Genomic DNA, 12,736 nt, shown 5'->3' on the forward strand with positions numbered 1-12,736 from the left:
ATAAGAAAGGACCAAGATACTTTGATTTCTTACGTTTTCGAAAACATGATGTAGATTCCAACATATTGTACATGCTAATTCAAATTGGTGAATCTTATAATTTAATATTATTAATATTACTTATTCAACAAAGTTGATTGATTGATACGCGTTGATTTTCTGTTACGATAAATCGAGGACACAATAGCTGATCCAATAGCTGCTTCAGCGGCTGCAATAGCTATAACAAAAATTGAGAAAATATTTCCCTTTAATTGCCGACTATCAAAAAAATCAGAAAATGTTACAAAATTTATATTAACCGCATTCAGTATAAGTTCAAGACACATAAGGGCCCTAACCATATTTCGACTCGTGATCAATCCATAAATACCGATAGAAAATAAATAGGCACTCAAAACAAGTATATGTTCGAGCATCATTGACCAACTCCTTATCAATTTCGATTCATTATTAATATGAACAATAATTCAACAGATTTGATTGACTAGAGTATAACAAAAAAAAAGAATCTATTGGAAATATATCGAATCAACGAATTTCTATTTTATACACGAGCAATATTCAAATAGAATTCAAAGAAAATGGATGCGATAAGACAGAAAAAACAGAAAAAGGTTTCATTTTGATTGCTTGCTATTCCTAGTTAGAAAGATTTATTACTGACGAGCCACAGCAATTGCACCTATCAAAGCAACTAAAAGAATTATTGAAATGAATTCAAATGGAAGAAAAAAATCGGTTGCTAAATGAATTCCAATTTGTTGACTATTACTTATCAAATCTTGTTCTATAATTTGATTTGATCTTGTAGTCCAAATAATCCCGTACCATGATGTATCTAATATAGTAGTAATTAGCGAAACAAGAATACTTGTACAAACCAACGAAGTAAGGCCATTCCCAATGGTCCACAGATTAAAATCTTTATAATATTCTGAACCATTCATGAACATCACAGCAAATAGGATTAAAACATTTATGGCTCCCACATAAATAAGGAGCTGGGCAGCAGCTACAAAATGAGAATTTGAGAGAATATAAAATAAGGATATACAAACAAGAACCAATCCCAATGAAAAGGCAGAATAAATTGGATTGGTAAAATGTACCTCCTCAGGCCTCTAATATAAGACCCGATCCCAGAAAAACTAAAAGAAAATCGTGTATTGGTCCAGGCAAATCCATTCTGTGTAAAATAAGAGATAAATAAATCAAATGCTTTCATGATCTTATTGACCCGACCAGGAATTTTTTTTTATGATACGTTCCTAATTGAATAAAATCCTAATCTATTAGGCGTGAATTGCTCTAAGCACAATTATTGGATAGTTTCGTTTTTGATTCTTTTTTGTTCAAAAGAAAAGGGTATTTTGTTTTTTGAAACTATATATTTCGAAATAATTACGAATATATTAATATATTTTAATTTTCAATAAAAGGAATCCGAAATTCTTATCAACCTGTTAATTTGTAATTGAATTTTTATTTATTGACCAAAGGCCTCATTCTTTTTTTAATTCAAACCAAACAGTCTTTTAACTTAAACCAAAACGGAACCTTAAAAGAATGAATGGGAAATTTCTCTTTACTTTAATAGAACAGGAGGTTTACTTACTGAGTTTTTCTTTGAATTGAATTCAAAATTGTTCGAATTGTATAATCGTCAATTACTGACATTGGTAAACGGCCCAAAGCAATTTGATTATAATTCAATTCGTGACGGTCGTAAGTAGAAAGTTCATATTCTTCAGTCATTGATAAACAATTTGTTGGACAATACTCAACGCAGTTACCACAAATATACAAATTCCGAAATCAATACTGTAATTAAGCAATCGTTTTTCGAATATCCGTTTCAAATTTCCAATCAACAACGGGTAGATCTATAGGGCATACACGAACACATACTTCACAAGCAATGCATTTATCAAATTCAAAATGGATTCGTCCGCGAAACGCTCTGATGTGATTAATTTTTCATAAGGATATTGAATAGTTACGGGTAAACGATTTGCGTGGGATAAGGTAATCATGAAACCTTGACCAATGTACCTTGCTGCTCGGACTGTTTGGTGGCCATAATTCATGAACCCAGTTACCATAGGAACATATCGTGAATATCTATGAATAATTTTATGTTTGTTTCTTTCTCTTGTTTGAACCAAGTCATGAATCTCAGATTCTTTTTTCTTTACAGTGAAAAAGTTGGAAGAAGTTGTTAATAATAGATTACCGAGAGAAATGGGTAAAAAATTTCCACCGAGATTTAATAATTGGTCCATTCTTAACCTAGGTAAAGTCCATCGTGTTGCGATAGAAATAAACAAAAACAAATAAGTTTTAGCTAATGTAATAAAGATACCAATTGTCGTTCCAATGATTCCATTTATTTTATTTATTTCAAATAGCTCAGGGCGAATACGTACGGAATGGAAATATTCCAACCCCCAAGTAAAGAACTGTTACAAATAACGAAGAAAGTAATAGATTTAGATAGGAAGCAACGTAAAATAAACCAAATTTGATACCTGAATATTCGGTTTGATACCTGCTACTAATTCTTCCTCCGCTTCTGGTAAATCAAAGGTAATCTCTCGCATTCCGCTAGAGAAAAATTAGAAAACGATAAACCCTATTGGCTGACGCCACAAATTCCATCCCCAAAAACCATATTTTGATTGCGCCTCAACTATATCAACTGTACTTGAACTGTTAGATAATTATAGTCGATGATAACATCACTGTTTACATCGCTAGTCCAAAACCGTACATGAGATTTTCACCTCATACGGCTCCTCGTGGGTCTAAATAAATTTTAGGACCGAATCAGTATTATTTATCTTCGTATGGTTGTAGAATAGATAGAGAAAAAATAGATTGGAAGGTCCAAAATTATACCAATGGAATTCCGTCTGCTATATTCTGAAGAATAAAAAAAAAGTGCTTCTGAATTGATCTCGCCCATTCATAATTTCAATTTTTATTTGTTGAGTAATAACTTAAGCCTTCAATAAAATACTTCTTGTAGAATATCAATAGATATTTCAACCCATTGTTTTCTATTACGAAAAAAATGAAACATTCCATTAGCTCATAAATCATGACACGGATTAGATCTCTCTATATCTATGAAAGAAAGAATAAAAAAAAAGATTTCTTTTTTATTCTTTATTGTTTCTTTTTCGTTCCTATTCTGCTTTCGGATCTGATAAAACCACGAATGGGGCTTAAACTAAAAAATAGTAAAGGATTATTTCGTTCCTGATAGTCATTACTTTAATCGGCAGATGGAGGATACTCTGGACCGGAATCATGGGAGTACTGCCTAGTCATTTCTACAATTTAAAGCCCCAATTAGTATTCTTTTTGTTATCAGAAGTCTCTTTTATATAATTTACATAATCTCCATTACCAATCCTTTATGTATTTTGGTGTTCCTAACCATCCACTCGTTTTTGTTCAATCCCCGTTTGTTTAGCAATACATGTATGGGAATCCATACAAAGATAGCAAAACTCTATACAGTTGATCTTTTGAGCCCGCTTCAAGCTAGATTGACTAATCAACCCGTCTTGGGGTAAAGACTTCTTCCGCTTACGTTTTCTTCCATAACTTTTGTACATAGGAAATGAGATTCTATTTTTTGTTTAATTTACTGCGAATTTATAAGCTGCTTTCTTTCACTCATATATAACTATCTAATTTAGTTTATCAACTCAACTTATTTTCTAGAACGAAAGGAATAGGTAAAATAAAGTTTCTAGTTCAACGAATCGCACGTAGAGATATTGATAAAACACATAGAGTTAATGGTATTTCATAACTAATCGATTGAGCAGCAGCTCGCAGACCACCTAAAGGAATATTTATTATTTGATCCGTATCCTGACATAAGAAGTCCAACAGGAGCAATACTTGAAATGGCAATCCATAAAAAATACCGATATTGAGATCGGCTAAAATAAGGCGAGCTAAAAGGAATTACTGAAAAACTTAGTAAAATTGATATGACTGCTATAGCCGGTCCAATACTAAATAAACGAGTATTGCCTCTAGATGGAAGAATATTTTCTTTGAAAACAGTTTTGTTCCATCTGCTAGCGCTTGAAGAATGCCCAAAGGACCGGCATATTCAGGCCCAATACGTTGTTGTATTCCTGCAGATATTTCTCTTTCTAACCATACAATTACTAGTACACCTATTGTGATTCCCAATACAAGAGTCAAAATAGGGACCAACATCCATATGATCCCATAGACCTCTTTTAAAGATTCCAATGTGTAAAAGGAATTGATATCTTCTACTTCTGTCGTATAAATTATCATTTCAACGATCCACTTCTCCCATAATGATATCTATGCTACCTAGTATCGTCATAATATCAGCCAATTTCATTCTTTTAACTAACTGAGGAAGAATTTGCAAATTGATAAAACCCGGCGGGCGAATTTTCCATCTCCAAGGAAAACCGCTTTGATCCCCTATCAGAAAAATTCCTAATTCTCCCTTTGGGGCTTCCATTCTCGCATAAAGTTCTTGTCTCGGTAATTCAAATGTGGGAGAAGGTTTTTTACTAATGAATCGATATTCAAAATCATTCCATTCTGGATCCCTTTCTCGATCAAAGCATCGGATTTCTAAATTCTCATAGGGACCACCCGGAATTCCTTCCAGGGCCTGTTGAATTATTTTTATAGATTCCGTCATTTCACTGATTCGGACTAAATAACGAGCTAATGAATCTCCTTCTTTTTGCCACTGGATTTCCCAATCAAATTCGTCGTAACACTCATAATGATCAACTTTCCGAAGATCCCATTTGATTCCAGATGCTCGTAGCATTGGGCCGGATAAACCCCAATTTATTGCTTCTTCTCCACCAATAACGCCTATCCCTTCAACTCGTTCTAAAAAAATAGGATTTCGCGTAATAAGTTTTTGATATTCAACAATTCCTGTTAAAAAATAATCACAGAAATCCAAACATTTATCTAGCCAGCCGTAAGGTAGATCGGCCGCCACTCCTCCGATACGAAAATAATTATGCATCATTCTCATACCGGTGGCAGCTTCGAATAGATCATATACTAATTCTCTTTCTCTGAAAATATAGAAAAAGGGGTCTGTGCACCAATATCTATAAAGGGTCCAAGCCATAATAGATGAGAAGCTATGACTCAACTCCAACATAATTACTCTGATATAGCTGGCCCTTTTAGGGACTTGAATATTCCCCAACTGTTCTGGTCCATTTACGGTTATTGCTTCCGTGAACATAGTGGCTAAATAATCCCAACGCGTTACATAAAGGCAAATATTGTATAATTGTTCGGTTTCCGCAATTTTTCCATTCCTCTGTGTAAATAACCTAATATTGGTTCTGATCAACAACATCTTCACCATCTAGAGTAACGATGAGACGAAGAACACCATGCATTGATGGGTGGTGAGGCCCCATATTGACTATCATAAGGTCTTTTTCTGTAGCTGATAGATTCATAAGTTTTTCTCGATTCATTCTTACATGAATTGTTGAAAAAAACAAGTACATCAAAATGAAAATCTAATAAATCGACTAATTCAAAATTTGCAAATTAACGATTTTTTGATTCCCGAATATCCAACTCACCAATTAATTCTTTATAACGTATTTTATTTGTCTTTGATAAATAAGATAGCAGTCGTTGACGTTTTCCTAGAATTTTACGTAGACCTCTCTGAGATAAATAGTCTTTTTGTGCAATTCAAATGTGAAGTAAGTCTTCGTATCTTATTGGTGAAACTAACTATTTGAAATTCAGCAGACCCCTGTTTTCTTCTTTTTTCTTGAAAATAACTGAGATGAATGAATTTTTACCATAAAACCAAAAATTTCCCCTTTTTTGAATGTGAATTTTACTGATCAGTAATAATAATACCAGTCATTTTGATATACACGATGATTTTAAGTTCGTTATGAACTTTATCATTTTTTCAAATAAAATTAATCAATCCGGGTTTCGATTTGATTCGTATAGGGATACAAAAGAGTGAAGATTTCTACAAAGAAAATTTTAGAGTTCAAATAAGAGAGTTTTGTTGATTCATTTGTCGATCTAATTGATATGTATGTCATTAAATTAGTATCGTGTATCAGAATAAAATGTAAGACAATCCTTGTGACCATCTATTTGTTTTCATATACCCGTCACGATACATACATAATATAGGGAAAATGTACCATTAAAATGTACCATTAACGAATTTTCAGACGCGGATACATACGGATCCTTATCATACTGAAACGACTGCCGTTATTAGTATTAAACCAATATCGATTCATACAAGCTAAATCTTCTAATCGATAATTGGGCCAAAAGAACTTTAATTTAATTAGTTTCTTTTTCACTATCAAGATGTTTGTTTTAGTCAAAACTTGACCACAGTTTTTACATTATTTAAAATACTGCATTTCTATACATACCATTTTATCCCTGGAATTGAAAGAAATTCAATTCGCAATTCTCGCCGGTGGTTAGGGGATAAAATATTTTCAGGAACAAACAAATCATAATGATTTTGTCTTTATTTTCAGTCATCTTTTGATGTCTTGCAATAAATTCATAAAATGATTTTTTATCAATATAGTTTTTTCTTGGTATCTTTGATTAATTTGGTGTTTATTTTATGAACCAACAAAATACTTATAGTTTGATATAGAATAAATTGTCCATCATTTTTACCGACAGACGAACTGGATCGATAATCAATATTCCTTTTTCATTAATTCTCTAAGAGTTAAATCCTTCTGAATCATCAAAATATCCAGATTCATCTCTCCCCGTTGAATAGAGGATATAACAATTTCGTTTGGATTTATCAGTCTAAGCAGGAGGCAATATACTTTGATATTATTGATTATTCTTTGATTTAAGAATCATCCATCTCAATTGAAAACAAATACCTTTTTAGGAAGAAATCAAGCTCTGCTTCCGTGTTGCTCTTGTATTGCTTTTTCTTTCTACGTTTTTTGTCTGATTTATCATAATCTTCTTCAACATCTTTTCTTGGTTTGAGAGAACGGATTTAAAATTTCCTTGTTTTTGTGCATCTGATACAAGACCCCCTTCACCTATGGGTTCTTTTTCTTCTTGATTTCGATTCTCTAATCCAATAATTTGTTTTTCGTTTGGTGCTATAAGGGAGTCCCTTTTTTTATTTTCAATAATATTTTTATTAATGTTCCTATTTCCATTAAAATTGAAAAGAAGTAATTTTATTGGTATGATCCATGGTTTAACCTTATATGCATTATATAGCAGCACAAATTCTGGGAAGAACCAAAGTTCTAGATTCGGTATAGGATGACTTAGTATTTCTTCATTCAGTCCCATCCAATGGCTTCCTTTTTTATTGGATGGGTTGCTTTCTTGATCTTGATAAATTGTGAAATAAAAAAGGTCCATTTTATCAATTATTTGATAATTCTTAACCACAGTCTTAATATTTTTCTTACTCTTGGTACTGGTATCGACCCAGGACTCAATATCGACCTTATTTCTAAGACAAAAATCAAGAATTCTCCAATTAAAAAACTTTCTGTGCGAAAAATTCCCCATAGCATCTAGGATATCGCCTTCTCCTAGATAATTATGGATGGGGATATCCCTCAGTGTATCAAAAAAATTTTGTTTATCCATGTTGTAATGATAAGAACTCTCTTCCCTCTTATTTACTTGGAATGGTGATCCATAAGCATACGGGTCCCTCTTATCTTGATAATTAATAGATTTATATGATAAAAAATCATATCCATAGTGTTTTTTAAAATTAGATTTTTTATATTTTTGTTCTTGATTCAGTTTATATTCTTGAGTTAGTAATGAGTTCGCTTGAAAATCATTTTTTTCGTAATGAATTAATCTTTCTTTTCATCTGAATCCCATTTTGTTAAATGTTTATTTTGAGCCAGATAGTGTTGATTGACTCTATTTCGCCATTGTCCTGGTCCTAATTTTAGCCATCTATTCTGAACTAAATCGTATTGATAACGACTCCTTAACCAGTTTTTCCATTCATTCATTCCAGAATGCCAAACAATTTTCTGTCTTAACCCATAATGATGTCTTAATCTGGAATGAGATACTCCCCGTTCTTCAAAATAATCTTTTATTTCATTTTTAAGAAAAGATGTTCCATGATATTGAAGGATAGGTTTGAATTTATAAAACTAATAACTTGGGTTTGTGATAATTTGTAAAATACATATGCTTGTGAGAGGAGGATAAGTCACAAAAGCTTTTTCATTTTATTTCTAATACTAATATTAGAAAGTGAAGAAAGTGAGGTTTTATAGTTGAAATAAAATGAGTTGTATTTTAGTTGTTTTATTAATTCTTTCTTGATTTGCTTCATTATTGTGAATGAAGTTCTCAATCATTTTTTTTGTTGATTCAAGAAAAAGTTGGGTATTGGTTCTTGGAATATTAATGATATATAGAAGAATATCCATGTATATCTTTTCAATGAAAAAATTTATAAAAAATAGAATTTCGGATTAATCGAATATTTCTTCTTTTTACTATTTGCCAAAATTTTTTTGATGATTCTAATATTTTATCCTGATAACTTATTTTGTTAGAACTACTATTTATTTCTTGAGTTAGAAATTCGTTTTTCTTGTCTTTTATAATTAGAATTTTTTGTATTTGATTTTTGATTGTGTTTGTTCTCTTAGTCAGATCTTTTATTTTTTTTTCGGTTAATGAATAATTTGTCCACGCCATAGATTGAATTTGAAGGGATGATTTGTGAATCATCTTATTACTGATTATCGAATCCTTTTTAGTTTCGCCCAATTCATATGGTTCTCTCAACCCAAAAAATGGAATTGGATTTATTTTTGAAAGTTCTTTTATTATTCCTTTTAGAAATAGAATGCTTTGGTGATACATTTTTGTTTCTTTTGAAGCTTTTCGAAACAATTTAGTTTTTCTTTTAAAATTGTTAAAGCTATAAAACATTTCGTTTTCCATTTTTTTATTTTTTTTTTTAGTTCTTTAAAAATAGGCTCAAAAAACGAACGCCGTTTTCGAGGAGAGCCGAAAGGTAGTTCAGTTTCCATTCCCCAAACTGTTAAAAAGCAAAAATCATTCTTTTGACCTTTCTTTTTTTCATTGGATCTTTATGAGGGTTGTAGTTTAAATCTGTGCAGGTTTCAGGCAAAAGAAATAGGATCTTTATCTGAATACCGTCTGTTAACCAGTTTTTGGAAATTCTGTTTCGGATAATTGAACACCATTATAAGTGCATTTAACATGCATTTCTCGATTCAATCCGTTAAATCCTCAGACCACTCAGAAATTGAAATAATAACATACAGGCAATGTTTTTAACTATTATCAGTGAAGGTAATATAATATATTTTCTAAAATTGATTGGGTTATTAACTTTGGGCCCTTATTACTTGAGCAAGTAAAGACTATCCCAAGCTTCTGCTATTTCTATCCTCATTTTCTCTTCTCTTTTGTATTTTCTCTTTTGGCCTCGTCTTTTTCTCGATCTTTTTTCTGTATAATCAGAAATTTTGATTCTTTGTTTTTACATATCAATTTCGAGATATTCGTTTCAGCGGTCCAGAAATATCAAAGAAAAAAAAGAGTGGTTTGTCTACTCTGTCCAAAAAGGGAATGTATTGCTTGAAACAGCTCCCAAGTAATTGTTTTACGCCTTTGGGCACGCATGGAACCCTTTATTATGTCGCGCCGAAAATCCGATTGTTGCGAATAGCGTATCAAAAGCCACTTCGTCTGTTTGATCAGGATCATTAGCATCCTTGGTATTAGTATAAGTATCGGCGTTTGCCTGGTTATTAGTAAAAATCACGACGCTTGGATTTTCTTGAACGAATTTCATGCTCTGCTGTTACATTTTCCTCGTTTTCTCCCTCCTGTTGTTCTAAATCGTCGATTAATTTGTATGACCATCGAGGAACTTTTTACTTATTTCTTTTATTCCAATAGATTTTTTCTAATTGTTTGATTGTTGGGATTAGTTATAACTATATTGAATAAAAATTTCAAAATTTGACTCGATCCTCGGAATCGATATTTCCCTGTTCATCTTCTGTCAATGTCAATAAAGAGTTCTTTTTCTGTTGCTAATGATTTTATATTGAGTGTATCTAGTGTCTGTTCAAGGTCGTGATAATCAGTAGTAAGAAGTAGAGCATGAATCTTATCAAAATGGATCCGTGTTTTTTTTATAAGTTTGATTTATGCTTAAGGGAACCCCATTTTTGATTCTTCCGCAGTAGGGTCCATGCAGAAAGGATCATATAGTTTGAGCAAATATTCTCGTTTAGTTTCATTATTAGAATCGAGTCCTTTTTCAAATACCCAGATCAAAATTCCTTATCTAAAGATTCGACTCTTTTATAAACTCCTCTTCAAATCGACATACATCACACTAGATAGATATCATATTCATGGAATACGATTCACTTTCAAGATGCCTTGGTGGTGAAATGGTAGACACGCGAGACTCAAAATCTCGTGCTAAAAGAGCGTGGAGGTTCGAGTCCTCTTCAAGGCATAATATTGAGAATGCTCATTGAATTGGAATAAGTTCGGCAGCGGATCACGAGATCTTGGGGATCTTCTCTATCTAATGAATGGGAGTCCGCTTTGAAATCGTTCGCCCTGCACCCACCCCCGAGTATATGCTTCAACAGGAATCACGCACACAAGGGTAGATTGATACAATATAAACCTCTGATAAAATGCCCCCATAACCCAGCGGATAAAGTACATTACATAGTTTGTTTTAGGGATTGGCGACTTACCCATTCCGTGACTTTGGCACTGGACATTCCAAAAATGGGTACTATCGGGTCAGGTGAATTCAATAATAGACGCCTGGTGGCATTCCGGCTTTCCTTCTCCTTTCAGGACCTATCCGAAAGAGAATCCAGTACTTCTCGGTCGTGCATATCTGAATAGGGCGAACCGCCCCATGGATATCTTTGCTTCGAAATAAAACAATTAGAATAGAATTAGGCTCGGTCAACTGGAATGTGTATTATCCATATATTATCCATATAGGGGATCCTCCAGTTGAGAAGATCCATCGACCTGAGACGAAGAGAAAGGTCTATCTATTTTATTTAGTTATTCAGTTAAACCAATGATTCGTTATTGGAGCAGATAGCAACAACCATTTCATCCGACATGCGTATTTTTGATTTTCCAATGGATTTACATCTTTCATTAATGGAAATTTTTTGATGTAGTGAGTAATAGCTCTGGTTGTTCGCTGTTCAAGAATTCTTGTTTAGGCAGTTCATACCATCCATACATAGTGTTTTGATCTAAGATTTCAATTCTTCCATGTTTCAGCAGTAGCATATTGTTTCATGGAGCTAAGGTCCAAAATATGGAAGAAACAGGTGTTTCCACAACTCTACCACCCAGTCAATTTCGTTCATGACCACATATCTTTCCGGCTAAGTAATGGGAAACCTTTCTCCTCTTACATGAATCCAATTTTCATTTCATCCGGGAAAAGCCATCTTTTTCTCAACAATGTCTTTGTCATTTGATCCAATAGTCTTCCGTTAGATAGGAACAGATTTGATAAATACTGATAACTCTCGGATGGAGTATTAGAACGGAAAAATCCATTAGATAATGAACTATTGGTTCTAAGCCATCTCTGGCGATGAATCAATAATTCGAAGTGCTTTTCTTGCGTATTCTTGATAAACCAGCGTTTATATATAGATGTAGGAGGATCTGTTTGGGAAGTAAAAGCCCTTTGACATCTCTTCATCTGCAAAGAATTCTCGGTGTGAAAACACAGAGACAAAGGGCTGATCTTTGAATAGGAAAAGAGTGGATCCGCAGGATCCCAAATGAATAGCTTATTCGAAAAAGCCTTGTTCTTTGGAAGATCTATCTCGTGCCTGGTACTGCATGGTTCCACTCTGCAAGAACGCCGAATCATTCTCTTGAAGCTCATCCTTTTCATCATAAATGATCCGCTTGCCCCGAAATGACCCGGCCCAATAGGGAAATCCCAATTCATTTGGCCTTTCGATACAATCAAATAGAAAGCCCCAAGGGCGCCATATCCTAGGAGCCCAAACTATGTGATTGAATAAATCCTCCTCTATCTGTTGCGGGTCAGTACTCCTTCTCCTTCCCTTCTTCAAACTCCGATTCGTATTTTCATAGAGATTTCTCTGATCAACGATAGAACAAGATCCATTTGCATCATATATAAGGGATTCCCCGGCTCGGACCGAAGAAGCAATGTCACTCGATCATTATCAAACTGACCGCAATCTTTTTCTGTCCGTGAGGATCCCACCAGAGCGCCTTCTACTTCTAATAGGCCATGAACTAGATCAGAATCATTCTCAACGAACCCATAAGAAGTGATCCCATTTTTTTCATCGGGTCCGGGTAGAGACCAAAGGTCTTGAGCGACCGATCCGGCAGAACAACTCAAAAGATAAAGAAGTATCGTTAATTTCTTCATGCTCGTTCCAAGCTCGAAGTACCATTTGTACAAATAAGAATCCCCTTCGTTACATGATTTCTTCTTCATATAGATAGATATAGGATCTAAGGGGCAATTACTTAGAAGTACATTTTGTACAACAGCCCTTCCTATCTGATAGAAAAGGATCCCATGATCCTGAACCGATCTTACCTGGGATCGCAAATCCCAAGTTTGTCTATGAAGAGCAGA

The 12,736-nt window shown here is 33.5% G+C and overlaps 4 pseudogenes; all 4 read right to left on the reverse strand.

Annotated features, from left to right (window-relative positions):
* Nucleotides 1-1,462: 1,462 nt before the first annotated feature.
* LOC128288425 (NAD(P)H-quinone oxidoreductase subunit I, chloroplastic-like) lies at nt 1,463-2,603 on the reverse strand (annotated as a pseudogene).
* Nucleotides 2,604-4,157: 1,554 nt separating this feature from the next.
* LOC128288431 (NAD(P)H-quinone oxidoreductase subunit H, chloroplastic-like) lies at nt 4,158-5,534 on the reverse strand (annotated as a pseudogene).
* Nucleotides 5,535-6,218: 684 nt separating this feature from the next.
* On the reverse strand, nt 6,219-10,773 carry LOC128288426 (protein TIC 214-like; annotated as a pseudogene).
* A 696-nt stretch (nt 10,774-11,469) lies between these two features.
* Nucleotides 11,470-12,736, reverse strand: part of LOC128288427 (protein Ycf2-like) — a 7,564-nt pseudogene continuing 6,297 nt past the window's right edge.

The sequence above is a fragment of the Gossypium arboreum genome, unplaced genomic scaffold (genome assembly GCF_025698485.1).
Source record: "Gossypium arboreum isolate Shixiya-1 unplaced genomic scaffold, ASM2569848v2 Contig00215, whole genome shotgun sequence".
In the NCBI taxonomy this organism is placed as follows: Eukaryota; Viridiplantae; Streptophyta; class Magnoliopsida; order Malvales; family Malvaceae; genus Gossypium; species Gossypium arboreum.